Source organism: Oncorhynchus kisutch, linkage group LG11 (genome assembly GCF_002021735.2).
Source record: "Oncorhynchus kisutch isolate 150728-3 linkage group LG11, Okis_V2, whole genome shotgun sequence".
NCBI lineage: Eukaryota > Metazoa > Chordata > Actinopteri > Salmoniformes > Salmonidae > Oncorhynchus > Oncorhynchus kisutch.
The window spans coordinates 62,472,192-62,492,003 of record NC_034184.2 but is presented as its reverse complement, the minus strand read 5'-3'; the positions used below and the strand labels follow the sequence as shown (position 1 = coordinate 62,492,003).

Genomic DNA, 19,812 nt, shown 5'->3' with positions numbered 1-19,812 from the left:
ATCAGGAAGTCCTCCCAGCCAATCCCATTTCGTCCCCAGCCACAGCGAAGGTCAATCCACCAGCTCCACTGTGTTTATTTTCCCTCATAATTGTTACATTTGATCTTCCCACTGCCCTCTCAACGCACCCAACGGTCATATAGTATTCTGATAACTTTCCCCAAATTTACAGGTTTTACACAAATCCTGGAATAAGAGGAAAATCGGGGAATCCTTCAACTGGAATTTTGGTCCTTTTTCAACCCTACAAACAGGACAGCGAGCTAACTTCTCGTCTTACCCAACTGTGACAAAGTAAACTTCCAGTAACCAAGGGAATTCAGTTCTATATCTTTTATTTCAAAGTAAATTAGTTAAAGAAGTTGCTGTACAATGAGTTTTAGGTTATATCTTAGAGTACATAGAAGTGAAGGTTGTGGATAGGTACGTACTGAGAATTCCTCCTCTTTCCAGAGAGAAAGAAGTGACTAACCTTCAGGGGATACTACAGAGAAACATTCACAACCCCAAAAATGAAGGCTTGTCTGGGGGTCCTTTTGGGAATAATATGCTGCCAGGCAATTTCTCTTTCTCTCGAAGAATAAATGTTGTTTTGGTTAATTCTATCTCTCCGTTTTAAAGAGGAGTTCAGCCAACAGTCTATAGTAGCACATCGTCTTAGTTCAGAACCTCGACTTGGGTCAAGTCTTCCCTGAATCTTAGCCATGGAGACAGTAACCCAACATGGTGCTAAACCACTTAAAACATGGGATCATTGAAATCCACTGCAAGCCCTTCTTTTCAGGGGCGTCATGCACCGCAGAAATCTGAGGGGGCACAAAGTACGTGAGAATGACGGGGGTGGTCTGGAGGGGGGCTATAAGTTTGCATTTTAAAACACCTGAAACAGCTTTTTCCTGCAATCTAGAGCCATAATCATTCTGTTTAATTCTGTTTAAGTCTATTTTTCTGCATATCTGAGCATACCCTCTTGAACTGTCTGTTTCCTCCTGATGGGTGGTTCTTTTTTTAAAGAAACAAAATATGCTTCTCTGCATCTCTTCAAAAATCTGGGTAAAACTTGATTGATAGCCTGAAAGGGCTTCCTGGTAGCTAGTTATGTGGTTGGGAGATTGGGAACCTGTCTGGACTAGCTAAAGCCAGCTTCAAGTGGTTGGTATTGCAGATTGTTGTTTTTTGGTATGTTTATTTTTTTGTTTTTTTTAAACTTTTTTTTAAAGATAAATCTGAGGGGGCACGTGCCCCCTATGGGCATGATGCCTCTGATTCTTTTAGACCCCGAAACATGCCATAATTCAAGGATAATTGCTGGAAATATTTAGTCTATGCAAATTTGTCTTTCAAATAAAGACAAACATGCGTTTTGTTCATTTTTTGTCCAACCCTCCTGGAAAAAACTCAGTCTGCCGTCCATTTCTAACTGACAACATCTGTAAGCAATCGTGGCGTTACCACCAAAAAAAAAACAGCAATTACTCCCCAACCAATCAAAACAGAATTAAACAAGAGCTCTTCCTCTAATCACTCCCACATGAATACACGTGTACCATGTCACTATGTGTACCATGTCACTATGTGTACCATGTCACTATGTGTACCATGTCACTATGTGTACCATATCATTCCAGACATTGTTTCCCCCTTTCTACAACAGATCTCACCTCAAATCACTGGTATGCCTTTGATAAGATGAGTGTTTTAGTTTTGGGTTAGATTCAGAGATTTTTCTATTTTTGGGAGAACAACAAGTGTGTGTGTGTGTGTGTGTGTGTGTGTGTGTGTGTGTGAGAGAGAGAGAGTTCCTGAGCTCGCCATCGATTTAGGTCCTGGGTCGAGAGAGACAGCAAGCCGCTCAACCTCTTTCAGCGGCCCGCAACCATAGAAACTCAAACATGAGGCGCCCCCCGACTGACAGTCCATCTCAGGCAGAGGGGAGATCAGACAATAGAGCCCCTGAGTCAGGTTTTTTCTGCCCCCCCCCCTTTAAATTACACGCTACACCGTTCGGACGATTGAACTTCTTGCAAAAGCGAAGAAGAAGAGATAAAAAAAGAAGAAAAGGGAGAAGGGAAAGAAACTCCTCCCATCATAGACTGACCCTTGGCATGCCCGTGCTTTTGCCGGTGCGTGTCTGCATGCGCTCCCTTCCGTGTTTGAGCCCTCAAACCTCTCTGCCTCCTCCCAGGTGAGTCAGAGGAGAGGGGGAGGAAAAAGAGAGAAAGAAAAGGTTGGAAGACAGGAGGGGGGGGGGTGTTCCTATTCAGAAGGGGGAAATCTACTGGGGGAGGAGTGAGGGGTGAGGAGAAAGCAGGGGCATAAACATTCCATTGCTAGAGCAAATATTCACCGCTCCAGGCCACTCAAGCGTGGCTGACCGCCCTTTTGTGTTCCACGAGGCGGGCGGAGCGGTCCGTGGTTCCAGAGCGGCAATTAAAAGCGGGACCTTTTCACCCATAATCCCTCTGACCTGGACGCCACTGCTACATCCAATCGCCCCCGTCCTGCAGGTGTTCCTCTCTGTCTGTCTCTCTCTCTCCTTCTGTCTTGTTTTTCTTGAAAACCTCTCTTTTTCTACTTCTCGCTACCTTTTATCAGTGTCTTCACATGCAAGCCATGTAACTGATATCTGATTTTGAACCCCCGAGTTGTGTTTTCTGGACACATGCAGTACATGGGTTATCAGCGGTGCCCAGAGTTTTTCCTATGTCACCTGGCCGGGGGAAACTCTGGGCCCCAGTTATGACCTAATCTAGTTATAACCATTATCGTTACTGAGTAAGTCATAAGTATGACACATTGTAAGTACATGGAGGGCGATTCCAATCTAGGCCAGGAAATGATAACGATATTTTCTATCCTGACGTTTTCTCTCAGGGAGGCACATAATATTATACAGTACTTCACGATACTGTATGTCGTCATGTACTGTAGGGCATCCACCCTGAACCTTAGCTGTTAGGGAATACACACTAATCTACTTACATGTCAATACCCACTGGGCACAAAAAGTCATTTTAACATCTCTTCCACATTGGTTGAATATAATTTCTTTGAAATGATGAAGAAACGATGTTGATTCAACCAGTGTGTGCCCAGTGGGTAGAAAAACACATACTCCGCCACGTTTGCATGAGACATCACAAAAAAAAAATCGCCAACATTTTACAGCGGCTGTATGATGTTTATTCTCTGTCTGTTTAACAGAAGGGTTTGCTCTCAGTAAGCACCTTACAAAAGAAGGCATTATGAACCACGCATCGGTTGCAGTCGTTACCCAAAATAAAATGTAAATTTCATATTAATGTTTATTCCTTGAAATGACTGTCCCACACTCAATTAGTGAAGGGAGAATGAAAGGGTGTATTCTTTATTTGTGTGCCACCATAATCCTTTCCCACAGAAAGGGAGGCGATTAAACAGGTTTAAAATACCACAATTCAGACTGTTGGTAAGGGGGAAAAAACATTCTTATTTTATAAGCACATTAAGCAAATCAATTTAACATAAATTATACGCTTTGGTGACAAAGGCTCGGAGTTGAAAGTCATCTGCAAATGGTGCACATCAAAGTCAAACACCGAAATAAACTTTTGCCTTTGATCAAAAAAGAGAATCTGTGTTTTCTCTTCACACCGGGTTAAACAACAAGCTACAAACATTGGCTTTGAAAAATCCTTTAATTTTTGTAACTGCTTAAGGAGAACATTATCGAAGAAATCAAACTAGTCACAATCTATTGCTGTCCTGAATTTACATAGCATGGAAACTTATATAAACTCAGATAATATTTGTGAGAAAAATGCTGAGGGTGTACTTCCAAATTGGGGGATGGGGGGAGCAGCACGGTGCCGGGGGATCCCTGAGGGGGGGGGACTGGCAGTGCTGCAGCATTCATCATCATTACATCAGCGACCACCGAGATCCTTTTATCTGACGCTCATTGACACAAACACACTACAGCACAGAGAAAGAGGGGGGAGGGGGAGATGGAGGAATAATGGAGGATAAATAGAGAGAGGGATGAACAGGGTTAAAGATGAGGGGAGAAAAAGAGAAAGAATGGAAAACGAGAGGAATATGAGAGAGGAAAAAAGGCATCGTTCCATCAATGGAGGAAAAGGTTCGATCCGGAAAGAGTGAGGAGGTGCACGCGCATCAAATCAAATCAAATGTTATTTGTCACATACAACCCGAATACAACAGGTGTAGTAGACCTTACAGTGAAATGCCTACTTACAAGCCCTTAACCAACAATGCAGTTTTAAGAAAAATAAGTGTTAAGAAAGTATTTACTAAAAAAAACAAAAGTAAAAAATAAATACACATTTTTAAAAAGAAGAAAAAAGAAAAATAACAAATAATTAAAGAGCAACAACGAAATAACATTAGCGAGGCTATATTCAGTGGGTACCGGTACAGAGTCAATGTGCGGGGGCACAGGTTACTCGAGGTAATTGAGGTAATATGTACATGTAGGTAGAGGTAAAGTGACAGCAGCGTAAAAATGCAAATAGTACAGGTAGCCATTTGATTAGCTGTTCAAGAGTCTTATGGCTTGGGGGTAGAAGCTGTTAAGAAGCCTTTTGGACCTAGACTTGGCACTCCGGTACCGCTTGCCGTGCAGTAGCAGACAGAACAGTCTATGACTTGGGTGGCTGGAGTCTTTAGCAATTTTTAGGGCCTTCCTCTGACACGGTCTGGTATAGAGGTCCTGGATGTCAGGAAGCTTGGCCCCTGTGATGTACTGGGCCGTACGCACTACACTCTGTAGCGCCTTGCTGTCGGAGGCCGAGCAGTTGCCATACCAGGCGGTGATGCAACATGCTCTCGATGGTGCAGCTGTAGAACTTTTTGAGGATCTGAGGACCCATGCCAAATCTTTTCGATCTCCTGAGGAGGAATAGGCGTTGTCGTGCCCTCTTCACGACTGTCTTGGAGTGTTTGGACCATGATAGTTCGTTGGTGATGTGTACACCAAGGAACTTGAAGCTCTCAACCTGCTCCACTGCAGCCCCGTCGATGAGAATGGGGGTCGTGCTCTGCCCTCCTTTTTCTGTAGTCCACAATCATCTCCTTTGTCTTGATCACGTTGAGGGAGAGGGTGCTATCCTGGCCTCTCCCTCATCGTGAACAAGACAAAGGAGATCCGTGTGTGTGTGTGTGTGTGTGTGTTTGCACTTTGTGCAGCTATGCCAACAACATTAAGAGCTCAAGCACAGCTGGAATAACTAAAACACTGTGGGGTGAGGAGGTAGTGGGTATAACCAGAAACCCTCTGCAAGGGGCCTGGGCCCCCATGTACTCGCTTTGGAGAGGGATGGGGGGGGGGGGGTTGAAGTATAGGGCTCTGGTCAAAAGTAGTGCACTATATAAGGAATAGTGTGCCATTCGGGAGGCAAACCCGAGAGAAACAGCTGAGAGGTGGAGCGGTTAGCGAACCTCAAGTGTGACCAAATGGTCAGAGGTTGGCGGTTCAATCCCCAGGTCAATCCCCACATTGAAGAGACTAGAGAGACGTTCACAATTACAAGCTCAATGTTGTCATTGAGTGAATAGCACATACTTAGGTCGCCATGCTGTGTGCAACACTGCACTGATGGGGATATGGGGATGCCCTTGGCCCTATGGGAGGGGAACGGGAAGAGGGATTCTCTGCTGGATGCAGGATTTGGGTGGTGGGTCCCATTCAAAAGGGATGAGACTTAACATTGTGCCCAGATGGCACTTAGTCTGGCCTACAGCTGATGGGGGATCGTCCCCTGAAGTAAGGGCCATTTAGTAGCAATTAGTTACGCCTCACCACACACACACACACTCGCACACACACATGCCATTCAACTTGTTCAGTCTATCCCTTTCTCACCCTTTTGTGTTCAGTGACATGGTCGGGCTGTTTAAACTCTAAGTCGTTCACACGTTTAGATATTGTTCTATCAGAGTGGGCGACACCACACCTTGACATCTGAACTGTTTGTGGGGCAATGAGTTCTATATGAAGTGACTAATGAACCAGACCTGAAATGGGGGGGTGAATTAGCTATGATTCTCGTCTGTTACCCTTCAAAGAAGTCCACAAACATCTACCCGTCTCCGACAGGTACACCTCAGGAGGAATCATTTCAACAAAACTGGGGAATTTTGTCCGAAGTACCAAATCCATGCGGTTATTTGGGAGTGGGGAGGTGCGACTGCAAAGCACGTGGGAGAGGGTTGGTTTAAATGTTGTTGTCAAGGACAAACAGTGCAACAACGCAGCCCATCGGTGGCTTTCGGCGGAGCTAATGCGATTATGCTCGTCGAGTGCCTCCGTCTCCCAGACCTCTCTACTTAAGATGCTTTGGAGGACTGGCGAGGGACCGTGTGTCGTTTCACACAGCGACGAGCTGAGTGCATCTTACATTCCTGGGTAACAAACCCACACGATGTAATCTTAATGCTTACACGATGCCTCTTTTGCGCTTGCTACCCAATAGATAAGGGGCACATAAAGAGGCGGGCCACAATGGAAACTTCCGGCATCCTCTAGCGTTCCCCGGCTCCCCCAGCCCTCCGCCTATTAGCTTATTTATTTATTGTGCACTGTATTTGTTTGAGTCGCACTGGTGTACGAAGAGCAACTGGGACCCCAAAAGTCCCCAAGACTGAAACAATGGAAAAAGCAGTCAGCCCTTTTCCCTTGGTGGAACGGCTACGCGGTCTTGGGTCTCTCTCTCTCTCTCTCTCTCTCTCTCTCTCTCTCTCTCTCTCTCTCCTCTCTCTCTCTCTCTCTCTCTCTCTCTCTCTCTCTCTCTCTCTCTCTCTCTCTCTCTCTCTCTCTCTCTCTCTCTCTCTCTCTCTCTTTTACTTTGACTCGATTCATTTCCCCCCACGAAGCCACAGAGTCTCTGTTTTATACACTTTCTGCACTTGGCATAAAAAAGGGAAAAGATGCTAGTTCAGGTATTTTGTTTCCAAGCAGAACCCAACAATTGCAAACTGATATCCAGGTAAAACACAGTACGGCAGCAGCCAAGAAACACAATACGTGAAGTCTAGCCGTCATTTGTCCGTAATTCCTAAACCAGTACGTGGCCCCTTGAGATGTTGGTCCATCTTGACTTGAATCCCCACAACAATGATTATTATACAAATAAGCCTCTCTTTCCAACTCGCTCCTAGCCATTCAGTTCGTCATGGTTTTTTTCCCGCCTAAATTCACCACTTTGAGTCTTTGGCCCTAAAATGGGGTTAAGTGACCGCATGGAATTCAAAGCGGAGCAAAGAGTGAGGGTCGTATCGGGACACGACACACCACGCTTCGGGAAGGATCTCAAGCTAAGACACCACAAAACCTGAACCTACTCGACCCACACATCTCTCCTGTACTTTGCTTAGTATGTTTACCACTGTGGTTTTTTTCTCACTCTGGGTACCTCAGCAGGTGTCAAAATGAGAGCGAGAGATGCTCTCTACTGTATTTGAGAGTGTGTGAGCTGTTCTGTGTGCGAGTGTATGTACACTGTATGGGCTTGTGTGACTTTTCATCTACAAGTGTATGTATGCACAGCATCAGGAAGAGAGGGGACCCTAGGGAGTAGATGGGGGGAAGCAGAGGAATTCCTTTGTTGATGAAAAATTGCACATACACTAACACACACACACACACCTCATAGTGAGTGGGATCAAGCAGAGAGATGGTAGGGGGGCTGTAGAGGGAGCAGGTACGGCTTTGAGAGGGGGTCTCCTTGCATGGCCCTGGGGACCATCGAACTACCTCCTCTCCTCCATCTCTCCCTCCCTCCATCCCTGCCTCCCTTCCTCCCTCCATCTCCACAGGAGGCCTTCCTCTCCATGTCTCCACATACAACTACTCACACTCATAAAGACCTCTAGATAGCTAATACAGTTTGTCCACATACAGTAGAACTTCCATTCATATTTGCATAGTCATCCCTAACGCAATGTCTCCATAGAGGAGCCATTCATATCATTAGACTTGTGTCATTGCGTTAAGCAGACGTCCTTCCCAAGATAATGTACTTCCATAGTTGACATACAATCAACTCATACAGCTGGACACACTGGGTGCTAGCAACAATTCGTCGATTGTTTGGTCGAATAGACTGTTGGATCGACCAAAACTTTTTTTTGTCGAGCAGTAGTAATTTCAAGGGGTGTGGACACCCCTTGAAATTAGTGGATTTGGCTATTTCAACCGCACCCATTACTGACCGGTGTATAAAATCGAGCACACAGCCATGCAATCTCCATATGCTAACATTGGCAGTAGAATGGCCCTACCGAAGAGCTCAGTCAATTTCAAAGTGGCACCGTCCTAGGATGTCACCTTCCCAACAAGTCAGTCACATTTCTGCCATGCTAGAGCTGCACACATCAACTGTAAGTGCTGTGAAGTGGAAACGTCTAGGAGCAACAATGGCTCAGCCGCAAAGTTGTAGGGCACACAAGCTCACAGAACGGGACAGCTGAGTGCTGAAGCAGTGGAGCAGTGGAAACAGGTTATCTGGAGTGATGAATCATGATTCACCATCTGGCTGTCAGACAGACAAATCTGGGTTTGGCGGATGCCAGGAGAACTCTACCTGCCCCAATGCATAGTGCCAACTGTACAGTTTGACAGAGAAGGAATAATTGTCTGGGGCAGTTTTTTATGGTCTGGGCTAGGCCCCTTAGTTCCACTATAGGGAAATCTTAACACGCATACAATGACATTCCAGACGATTTTGAGCTTCCAACTTTGTGGCAACAGTTTGCGGAAGGCCTTTACTGTTTCAGCATGACAATGCCCCCCATGCACAAAGCGGGGTCCATACATAAATGGTCTGTCGAAGAGGAACTGACCTCTACCCCATCGAACACCTTTGGGATGAATTGGAACACCGACTGCGAGCCAGGCCTAATCGCCCAACATCATTGCCCGACCTCACTAATGGTCTTGTGGCTGAATGGAAGCAATTCCCAGCAGCAATGTTCCAACATCTAGTGGAAAGCATTCCCAGAAGAGTGGAGGCTGTTATAGCAGCAAAGTGGGGGCCAACGCCATGTTAATTTCTAATCTACAATGTTTGTTTGGTTACAGTCATTTCTGTTAACGCGTTCAATATATTATGATTCCAGTCTTCTATCATTTTCATTATCGGATTGGACTTTTTTGTTTTGGTTTATTTAATTCCATTTCGAGTTATGTCAATTTCGTCATTGTCTTTAGTTTGGAGTGCTCGTGTCAATGTTGAGTAACGAGGTACACCTGATTACACATAGAAAGAAGTAGGCCTATAGGCTACCTGGCCTGCACCAAAAATGTTGACTTATACATGTGCCCATTTGGAGATCTGACAGTATTTCTGATTGGCTTAAAGCACCACCACTAATGACCTGTGGAGCATCTCAAAGTAATCATTTTCTTCATCTCAGACAAGCAAGCAAACAAAGTCTGTTTTTCCATCCATAGAGAATGACAATAGTTCCTCAATGTATTTGAAAAATCTTTCCAGCTCTCTCCCTTTCGATAACCACTCAGCGTGAAAGGGAAAAATGTCATGCTCTGATCTAGTGGAAACATCATAAAATAGGCCTACCTGATTACTTTTTATCCCTTAAGCAAATCGCCTACAGTTGTGTCTGTCCCGAGTTTACTTGAAGTGTGAGAAACTCTGAGGGCCTAGAATATTTGATTAAATGTTGCAAGTTTGCTAGCACCAGCTTCAGGCCTGACCTAAGTTAATAGTTGATACAATGTTTCAAGTTCATTGCAGACAGGCCATGCGAAGCCAATGTGATTTATAGGATATTTATTTTTATCAGGATATTTTCTACCTGCAGGCTGCAATGTTTTATTTGTTGGCTTTATGTAGGTTAGTTTTGACAATGGCAATAGAAGTAACTTTTTAAAGTTTGTATCATTTTCATTTAGATTTGGATCGAATTTTGATTAACCACTTGACAATGACTTTGAGATACGAAAGCGTTATTATAAATGAAATTGAACTGTTCCATGAAAATGTGAATATGAAAACCATAACTGGCACGCAGATCGGTAGAAATAGTACGATCAATTGGCATTCCACATGAGAAAGGTTGCCCGACTCCTCGTGTAGCCTATTACCAGCAACTTCAGGAGAGTAATGGCAGAATCTACGAAAGCCAGCAGGAGTGGGAGGAGGACGGTCGGGTCAGGTTACCTTTTTTTCCTTCTGGTCATCTTGATCTCTGGCTCCCTCTTGAGTCATATGGGTCTTATTTTATGGTCAAAAGAAGTAGGGAATAGGGTGCCCTTTGGGATGCAGACACAGAGGCAGTTCCAGTGGAGTGATGGAGTTGTTGCTTCAACTTCCCCCAGACCATGTCCGTCTGTCTGTCCAGAGGCTGAGCCCACAGGTTGCTGGTCCCTCTCTCATTTCCACACTCTAATCCCCCAGTTCCCTCTGGGCTCTCAGACTCTCCCTCTGTCTCTGTCTATTTTCCCTCCTTTCCCCCTCTCTATATTTCCATCGCTCTCTTTCCCTTTTCTATATCTGTCTTTTCCATTCTTTCTCTCTCTCTCTCTCTCTCTCTCTCTCTTTTCCCCCTCTCTTTCTCTCACAAATCTCTCCCGCGCGCCCTCTCTCCCTCTCGCTCCGCTTTCCTCCCACCCCACCTCTTTGCTCTCTCCTTCTTCTCTGTCACTGGTATAAACGGTACAGCACAGACCAGAGTGAGTGGAGGAGAGGAGGGTAGTGAATGATGTGATTGATGACAGAGCAGGGCCTCTGCGGGGGAACAACAGCCAGGGGCCAGCGTGATAATAACGCAGCACAATAATCAACCCAACCCATGAAGCAGACAATCAGCAAGGCAAAGCAGGCAGCACAGGCCCCTATTAGGCAGGCCTCATCAGGACGGCTAAGTGAGAAATTAGCCCTCGCCGAGCTCCGCGACGATTCATCAAGTCGCTAGCCCCCGACCCCCCCCCCCCCTCAAGAAGTCAAAATGTTTACTTAAAGACTCGCCGCCATGCCCCGGAGGTGCGCTTTATTGGCTGTTATTAATTCTCCGTCCAGACCCTCGCGGCCGCCCCATTTAAAGTGTATTAGAGGGGGGATGATTGGACGAGATGAAGTCGCACTGGTGTTTGGCTCTCTGGCGATAAAGGGAGGGAGGGAGGGAGGGAGGGAGGGAGGGAGGGAGGGAGGGAGGGAGGGAGGGAGGGAGGGAGGGAGGGAGGGAGGGAGGGAGGGAGGGAGGGAGGGAGGGAGGGAGGGAGGGAGGGAGGGAGGGAGGGAGGAGGGAGGGAGGGAGGGAGGGAGGGAGGGAGGGAGGGAGGGAGGGAGGGAGGGAGGGAGGGCGGAGAGCAGGGCAAAATAAAGGAATGCCATCACATTGCAAAATGAAGTCCTGGAATTAGACCCTTGTTCAATGGGAAGTGAAAGAGGGATGAAGGGATGGAGGGAGAAGGAGAGGATGAACAGACAGAGGAAGTGAAAAGGGAAGAAAGGCATTCAAAGGGAAACTGAGTCACACATTCCACACTACATTCTGATGATTCTGTTTTATCATCTGTTCTCCTTCTACCAGGTGGACCCACTGAGTCCGAGACCCAAATGGCACCCTATTCCCTATTTAGTGCACTACTTTTGATCAGGGTCAACAATGCTCTGCTCAAAAGTAGTGTGCTACGTAGGGAATAGGGTACCATTTGGGACACTGCCCGAGGAAATAACTTCAACCCGCTCCGGCCAAGAACGCCTGGTGATTGCTCATGCTATCAGCATGCTATCAGAGCCCTAATAGTCTTTTAACATGGCATGGCTGTGACGGACGGGGGAAGAAGCGGGAGAGGGAAGTGGGGGAGTTGGGCCTAGTTCATTTGTTGTGGCGGAACTGAGGCTCACTTAATGAGGCGGCTAAGTAACTCCTCTTAAACCACGCAATGCTATGAATCACGTGTATAAAACAAACTCTATGACCGGGTGCAAGGAGTGCGCTGAGAGTTGGGAAGCAAGTTCAGGGAGTGAGTGATTTCATAAATAAACACAACTAAATACAAAAAGCAGGTAATCAAGTAGGTACTCTACTCTACTCTACTGCACTGTACTGTACTCTACTCTACTGTACTGTAATATACTCTACTGTACTGTACTGTACTCTACTATACTGTACTCTACTGTACTATACTCTACTGTACTGTAATATACTCTACTGTACTCTAATCTACTCTACTGTATTCTAATCTACTCTACTGTACTGTACTTTACTGCAATCTACTGTACTGTACTCGAATCTACTCTACTGTAATCTACTGTAATCTACTCTATTCTACTGTAATCTACTGTACTGTAATCTACTCTACTGTAATCTACTGTACTGTACTCTAATATACTCTACTGTACTCTAATCTACTGTGCTGTACTCTACTGTAATCTACTCTACTGTAACCTACTGTACTGTACTCTACTGTACTGTAATCTACTCTACTGTACTGTAATCTACTGTACTGTACTCTAATCTACTCTACTGTACTGTAATCTACTCTACTGTACTGTAATCTACTGTACTGTACTCTAATCTACTCTACTGTACTCTAATCTACTGTTCTGTAATCTACTGTACTGTAATCTACTGTACTGTAATCTACTGTACTGTACTCTAATCTACTCTACTGTACTCTAATCTACTCTACTGTTCTGTAATCTACTCTACTGTAATGTAATCTACTCTACTGTTCTGTAATCTACTCTACTGTAATGTAATCTACTGTACTGTTCTGTAATCTATTCTACTGTTCTGTAATCTACTGTACTGTTCTGTAATCTATTCTACTGTTCTGTAATCTACTGTACTGTTCTGTAATCTATTCTACTGTTCTGTAATCTACTCTACTGTTCTGTAATCTACTCTACTGGTCTGTAATCTACTCTACTGTTCTGTAATCTACTGGAATGTAATCTACTCTACTGTTCTGTAATCTACTGGAATGTAATCTACTCTACTGTTCTGTAATCTACTGGAATGTAATCTACTCTACTGTTCTGTAATCTACTGTACTGTAATGTAATCTACTCTACTGTAATGTAATCTACTCTACTGTTCTGTAATCTACTCTACTGTAATGTAATCTACTCTACTGTTCTGTAATCTACTCGACTGTAATCTACTCTACTGTTCTGTACTCTACTGTACTCTAATCTACTGTACTGTAATCTACTGTACTGTTATGTAATCTATTCTACTGTTCTGTAATCTACTCTACTGTTCTGTAATCTACTGTACTGTTCTGTAATCTATTCTACTGTTCTGTAATCTACTGTACTGTTCTGTAATCTATTCTACTGTTCTGTAATCTACTGTACTGTTCTGTAATCTATTCTACTGTTCTGTAATCTATTCTACTGTTCTGTAATCTACTCTACTGTTCTGTAATCTACTCTACTGTTCTGTAATCTACTGGAATGTAATCTACTCTACTGTTCTGTAATCTACTGTACTGTTCTGTAATCTATTCTACTGTTCTGTAATCTATTCTACTGTTCTGTAATCTATTCTACTGTTCTGTAATCTACTGTACTGTTCTGTAATCTATTCTACTGTTCTGTAATCTATTCTACTGTTCTGTAATCTACTGTACTGTTCTGTAATATATTCTACTGTTCTGTAATCTATTCTACTGTTCTGTAATCTACTGTACTGTTCTGTAATCTATTCTACTGTTCTGTAATCTACTCTACTGTTCTGTAATCTACTCTACTGTTCTGTAATCTACTCTACTGTTCTGTAATCTACTGTACTGTACTCTACCATGAGTATGGTTGAGAAAGTGGTAGATCAAAGGAAGTAGAGACACAGAGGGAGTCCTAGTCAGAGACTCCCAGGCAGCTCAGCTCAGCCAGCTCCCCTATGGCTGACGTGTCTCCCAACAGCACCACTAGTTTGGTAGGAAGATAACACTTCAGTCTCACATTCATGAAAAGCCCCCCCATCAGGGCCTGCTCACTCTCACTCTCTCTCTCTCTCTCACACACACACACACACACACACACACACACACACACACACACACACACACACACACACACGCACACACACACACACACACACACACACACACACACACACACACACACACACACACACACACACACACACACACGCTTACTCTCAGAGAGATTGGCGCTCCCCAAAGCACCCGTTTCTCTCCCAGTGTCAGTAAGGTGCACCCACACACACGTCCCAGAGCTCGGCCTAAAGCTCTACTGAAGTTGCACTTCACGTTTCAAAACACACAAGAGTGAATATCATCGGAGTGGAGACTGAATTTGAAGATACTGCAAGTCCAGTAAAAAAAGAACACGTCTGGTTCAAACTCCATTGAGATATGCAATAACATCCACGTGCCTTATCATACAACTCACAGCATTTCCAAGTGGGCGACAAAAAAAAACTCCCCCTACACTCAAAAGGGACATACAGACTAGCTCCCGAATGAAAAGGCCACGAAAAAACTCGGGGAGCAAGACTTGTAATTACACTGGCAGCTCCCTCGGGCCCTGGAGCCGTCGTCAGTCAGGAAGCTAACCAACATCTGGCTGTGTTTACGCCTTTCAGCTGTTTGCGTTGCCGCCTGAAATAAATTCTGGGGGCCGTAAAGCCATCGCTTAGGACGCCTCCTAAACACTCTCCACACTCGCTTGCGTACTTCTCAGTTATCCCTCCAGACCAAGGTTGTATTCATTAGGACACAAAATCGTTTCCAAACGTTTGGACAGGTCCAGGTAGTCCGTCCCTGTTTCAGTCCGTTTTCTTCCATTCGGTAGCCAAATGAACACAGCCCAGGGCTCCCGGGCACTACGGCAACGCTAGCATGCTAATACGTGCAAATAAAAACGTTGAGGAGGAAGCCTTAATTGGTGCGTTAGACGGGTACCGGGGGTTAATTGGGAAACATGGGGAGCAGCTGGCACCGTTCTGGAGGTTGAGACAGGGATAATAAGTTCACCCTTTGCAGGAGAGACAGTCGACGATGAATCAGATCAGAGGAACGTTGTACTGTAATAACCCCCCCTCTCTTTTTCTCTAGTTGTTTCCTCTCGTTCTCTCTCTCTTTTCTGATCGGCAGAGACAGTCTGGCTAGCAGCTACACAATCTGGCACCTATCACACACAGGACTGTTTGGTAGTCGCGGGAGAGTTCACACACACACACACAGAGAGAGAGACGCGCACTGGAGCTAATCACTCACAAGCACAATAACTCTTACCTCTAGGACATGGACCTACTTTATCAGTTTAAGGGTCGATGTATGTAAATGTTTTTCCCAATGTATGTGTAAATGGGTTATTAGGCTGTGTTAGCCGGTTTGCATTGATCTCTATGCCAGCGGGAGAAACGGAGAGCTAGCTCAGCGCTCTGCTCATATCTCCAGAGCTGAGCCATAATCACACCGCAGCTTGTTTCAATGAAGGCAACATTAACATACACCATCTCAACCGCACTAAACCGTCCACCGGGACTCTGTATAAATGCACACAAAACTCTACAGTGCAATCAAGCCCATATGTGACGGTCAGTATAACTTTGTGATTTTCTCTGAAGTCTCAGAATTGGGCGTGTCACTACAACCAGATTTCTACTAAATAATAGAACCCATATAGGAACGACTGGAACAACAGTCGTTGTTTTGATCTCGTACTTCTTCGCCCATTAAAAGAAACAGAATATATACAACTGGTGTCTATAAAGAGTGTCCGAGTCGGAGTCCTGATCTAGGATCAGCCCTCCCGTGCATAATTCGAATCTTATTATGATTTTAAAGGTTGAACTTATCCTAGATCAGCACTCACTGAGACTCAGTACAGTAGCAGAGGGAGCATTTGGGGTTGAAGGTGGCGCAGGTAGAGTCATAGGCAGTAATGGGAGGAGACAGGGATTTACAGAGCCACACAAAAGCCAAGCTTTATAAATAATTCTAAAAGCTAACAGGATCCCTTGTATGTGTGATGTCACTCTCTCTCTCTCTCTCTCTATCTCTCTCTTTCACACACACACTCTCTCTTTCACACACACACACACACACACACACACACACTCTCTCTCTCTCTCTCTCTATCTCTCTCTTTCACACACACACTCTCTCTTTCACACACACACACACACACTCTTTCACACACACACTCTCTCTCACACACACACCCCCTACCACCTCTCTTGAATAAGTCATCTCATACCTTCCTTTGGTTCTGGTTAGCACTGACTAGTTAGGACCCATTCATTTTGGGTAACCTTCTAAGAAAAAACATGTCTTCTCACAGTGCACATTTAACCCAGAAAAATACACTCTCTCTCTCACGTGCATACGCTCGACACACACACACACACACACACACACACACACACACACTCATGATGCATGGCGGCAAAGCAGCACACCGGAGACCTGTCTTGTAAATCTCTTTGTGAACGCAGCTTTGGGGGGTAGACAGGGCAGGGGCTTACACACTGAGACCTGAGGTAGAGCTATAGACTCCACACCTCTAATGCTCTCTCTCCTTCCTCCACACCTCTAATGATCTCTCTCCTTCCTCCACACCTCTAACTCTCTCTCTCTCCTTCCTCCACACCTCTAATGCTCTCTCTCCTTCCTCCACACCTCTAATTCCCTCTCTCCTTCCTCCACACCTCTAACTCTCTCTCTCTCCTTCCTCCACACCTCTAATGATCTCTCTCCTGCCTCCACACCTCTAATGATCTCTCTCCTTCCTCCACACCTCTAATGCCCTCTCTCCTTCCTCTACACCTCTAACTCTCTCTCTCCTTCCTCCACACCTCTAACTCTCTCTCTCCTTCCTCCACACCTCTAACTCTCTCTCTCCTTCCTCCACACCTCTAACTCTCTCTCTCCTTCCTCCACACCTTTAACTCCTCTCTCTCCTTCCTCCACACCTCTAACTCTCTCTCTCCTTCCTCCACACCTCTAACTCTCTCTCTCCTTCCTCCACACCTCTAACGCTCTCTCTCCTTCCTCCACACCTCTTAACTCTCTCTCTCCTTCCTCCACACCTCTAACTCTCTCTCCTTCCTCCACACCTCTTAACTCTCTCTCTCCTTCCTCCACACCTCTAACTCTCTCTCTCCTTCCTCCACACCTCTAACTCTCTCTCTCCTTCCTCCACACCTCTAATGCTCTCTCTCCTTCCTCCACACCTCTAATGCCCTCTCTCCTTCCTCCACACCTCTAACTCTCTCTCTCCTTCCTCCACACCTCTAACTCTCTCTCTCCTTCCTCCACACCTCTAACTCTCTCTCTCCTTCCTCCACACCTCTAACTCTCTCTCTCCTTCCTCCACACCTTTAACTCTCTCTCTCTCCTTCCTCCACACCTCTTAACTCTCTCTCTCCTTCCTCCACACCTCTAACTCTCTCTCTCCTTCCTCCACACCTCTAACTCTCTCTCTCCTTCCTCCACACCTCTAATGCCCTCTCTCCTTCCTCCACACCTCTAATGCCCTCTCTCCTTCCTCCACACCTCTAACTCTCTCTCTCCTTCCTCCACACCTCTAACTCTCTCTCTCCTTCCTCCACACCTCTAACTCTCTCTCTCCTTCCTCCACACCTCTAATGTCCTCTCTCCTTCCTCCACACCTCTAATGATCTCTCTCCTTCCTCCACACCTCTAACTCTCTCTCTCTCCTTCCTCCACACCTCTAATGCTCTCTCTCCTTCCTCCACACCTCTAATTCCCTCTCTCCTTCCTCCACACCTCTAACTCTCTCTCTCTCCTTCCTCCACACCTCTAATGATCTCTCTCCTGCCTCCACACCTCTAATGATCTCTCTCCTTCCTCCACACCTCTAATGCCCTCTCTCCTTCCTCTACACCTCTAACTCTCTCTCTCCTTCCTCCACACCTCTAACTCTCTCTCTCCTTCCTCCACACCTCTAACTCTCTCTCTCCTTCCTCCACACCTCTAACTCTCTCTCTCCTTCCTCCACACCTTTAACTCTCTCTCTCTCCTTCCTCCACACCTCTAACTCTCTCTCTCCTTCCTCCACACCTCTAACTCTCTCTCTCCTTCCTCCACACCTCTAACGCTCTCTCTCCTTCCTTCACACCTCTTAACTCTCTCTCTCCTTCCTCCACACCTCTAACTCTCTCTCCTTCCTCCACACCTCTTAACTCTCTCTCTCCTTCCTCCACACCTCTAACTCTCTCTCTCCTTCCTCCACACCTCTAACTCTCTCTCTCCTTCCTCCACACCTCTAATGCTCTCTCTCCTTCCTCCACACCTCTAATGCCCTCTCTCCTTCCTCTACACCTCTAACTCTCTCTCTCCTTCCTCCACACCTCTAACTCTCTCTCTCCTTCCTCCACACCTCTAACTCTCTCTCTCCTTCCTCCACACCTCTAACTCTCTCTCTCCTTCCTCCACACCTTTAACTCTCTCTCTCTCCTTCCTCCACACCTCTTAACTCTCTCTCTCCTTCCTCCACACCTCTAACTCTCTCTCTCCTTCCTCCACACCTCTAACTCTCTCTCTCCTTCCTCCACACCTCTAACTCTCTCTCTCCTTCCTCCACACCTCTAACTCTCTCTCTCCTTCCTCCACACCTCTAATGCCCTCTCTCCTTCCTCCACACCTCTAATGCCCTCTCTCCTTCCTCCACACCTCTAACGCCCTCTCTCCTTCCTCCACACCTCTAACTCTCTCTCTCCTTCCTCTACACCTCTAACTCTCTCTCTCCTTCCTCCACACCTCTAACTCTCTCTCTCCTTCCTCCACACCTCTAACTCTCTCTCTCCTTCCTCCACACCTTTAACTCTCTCTCTCTCCTTCCTCCACACCTCTTAACTCTCTCTCTCCTTCCTCCACACCTCTAACTCTCTCTCTCCTTCCTCCACACCTCTAACTCTCTCTCTCCTTCCTCCACACCTCTAATGCCCTCTCTCCTTCCTCCACACCTCTAATGCCCTCTCTCCTTCCTCCACACCTCTAACTCTCTCTCTCTCCTTCCTCCACACCTCTAACTCTCTCTCTCCTTCCTCCACACCTCTAACTCTCTCTCTCCTTCCTCCACACCTCTAACTCTCTCTCTCCTTCCTCCACACCTCTAACTCTCTCTCTCCTTCCTCCACACCTCTAATGTCCTCTCTCCTTCCTCCACACCTCTAATGCCCTCTCTCCTTCCTCCACACCTCTAACGCCCTCTCTCCTTCCTCCACACCTCTAACTCTCTCTCTCCTTCCTCTACACCTCTAACTCTCTCTCTCCTTCCTCCACACCTCTAACGCTCTCTCTCTTTCCTCCACACCTCTAACGCTCTCTCTCCTTCCTCCACACCTCTAACGCCCTCTCTCTTTCCTCCACACCTCTAACTCTCTCTCTCCTTCCTCTACACCTCTAACTCTCTCTCTCCTTCCTCCACACCTCTAACGCTCTCTCTCTTTCCTCCACACCTCTAACGCTCTCTCTCTTTCCTCCACACCTCTAACGCTCTCTCTCCTTCCTCCACACCTCTAACGCTCTCTCTCTTTCCTCCACACCTCTAACGCTCTCTCTCTTTCCTCCACACCTCTCTTTCTCAAACACACAGCCACACTCGCTCTTTCTCCCTTTTTCTTTCTTTCTTTCTTCTCCCCTTCTCTCTTTCACACACTCTCCATCACTCCTCCTCTTTCCCTCTTCTAGTTCTCTCTCTGTCCAACTAGCAGTCCCTGCTCCAGAACAGCGTTGGTTGGTCCCACAGCCCCGCAGGCTCCACTAGCACCGTGGTGACTAATGTCCTGCCTTAGCTCAGACAATGAGTTTGGGACGGAGCCGGGAAAGTGTTGAGAAGGGAAAAA

The 19,812-nt window shown here is 46.1% G+C and overlaps 1 protein-coding gene across 3 annotated transcripts in view; it reads right to left on the bottom strand.

Moving 5' to 3' along the window:
• LOC109899441 (transcriptional activator GLI3-like) overlaps positions 1-19,812 on the bottom strand; it is a 141,199-nt gene that overhangs the window by 113,517 nt on the left and 7,870 nt on the right. The gene's annotated exons all lie outside the window — the stretch shown is intronic.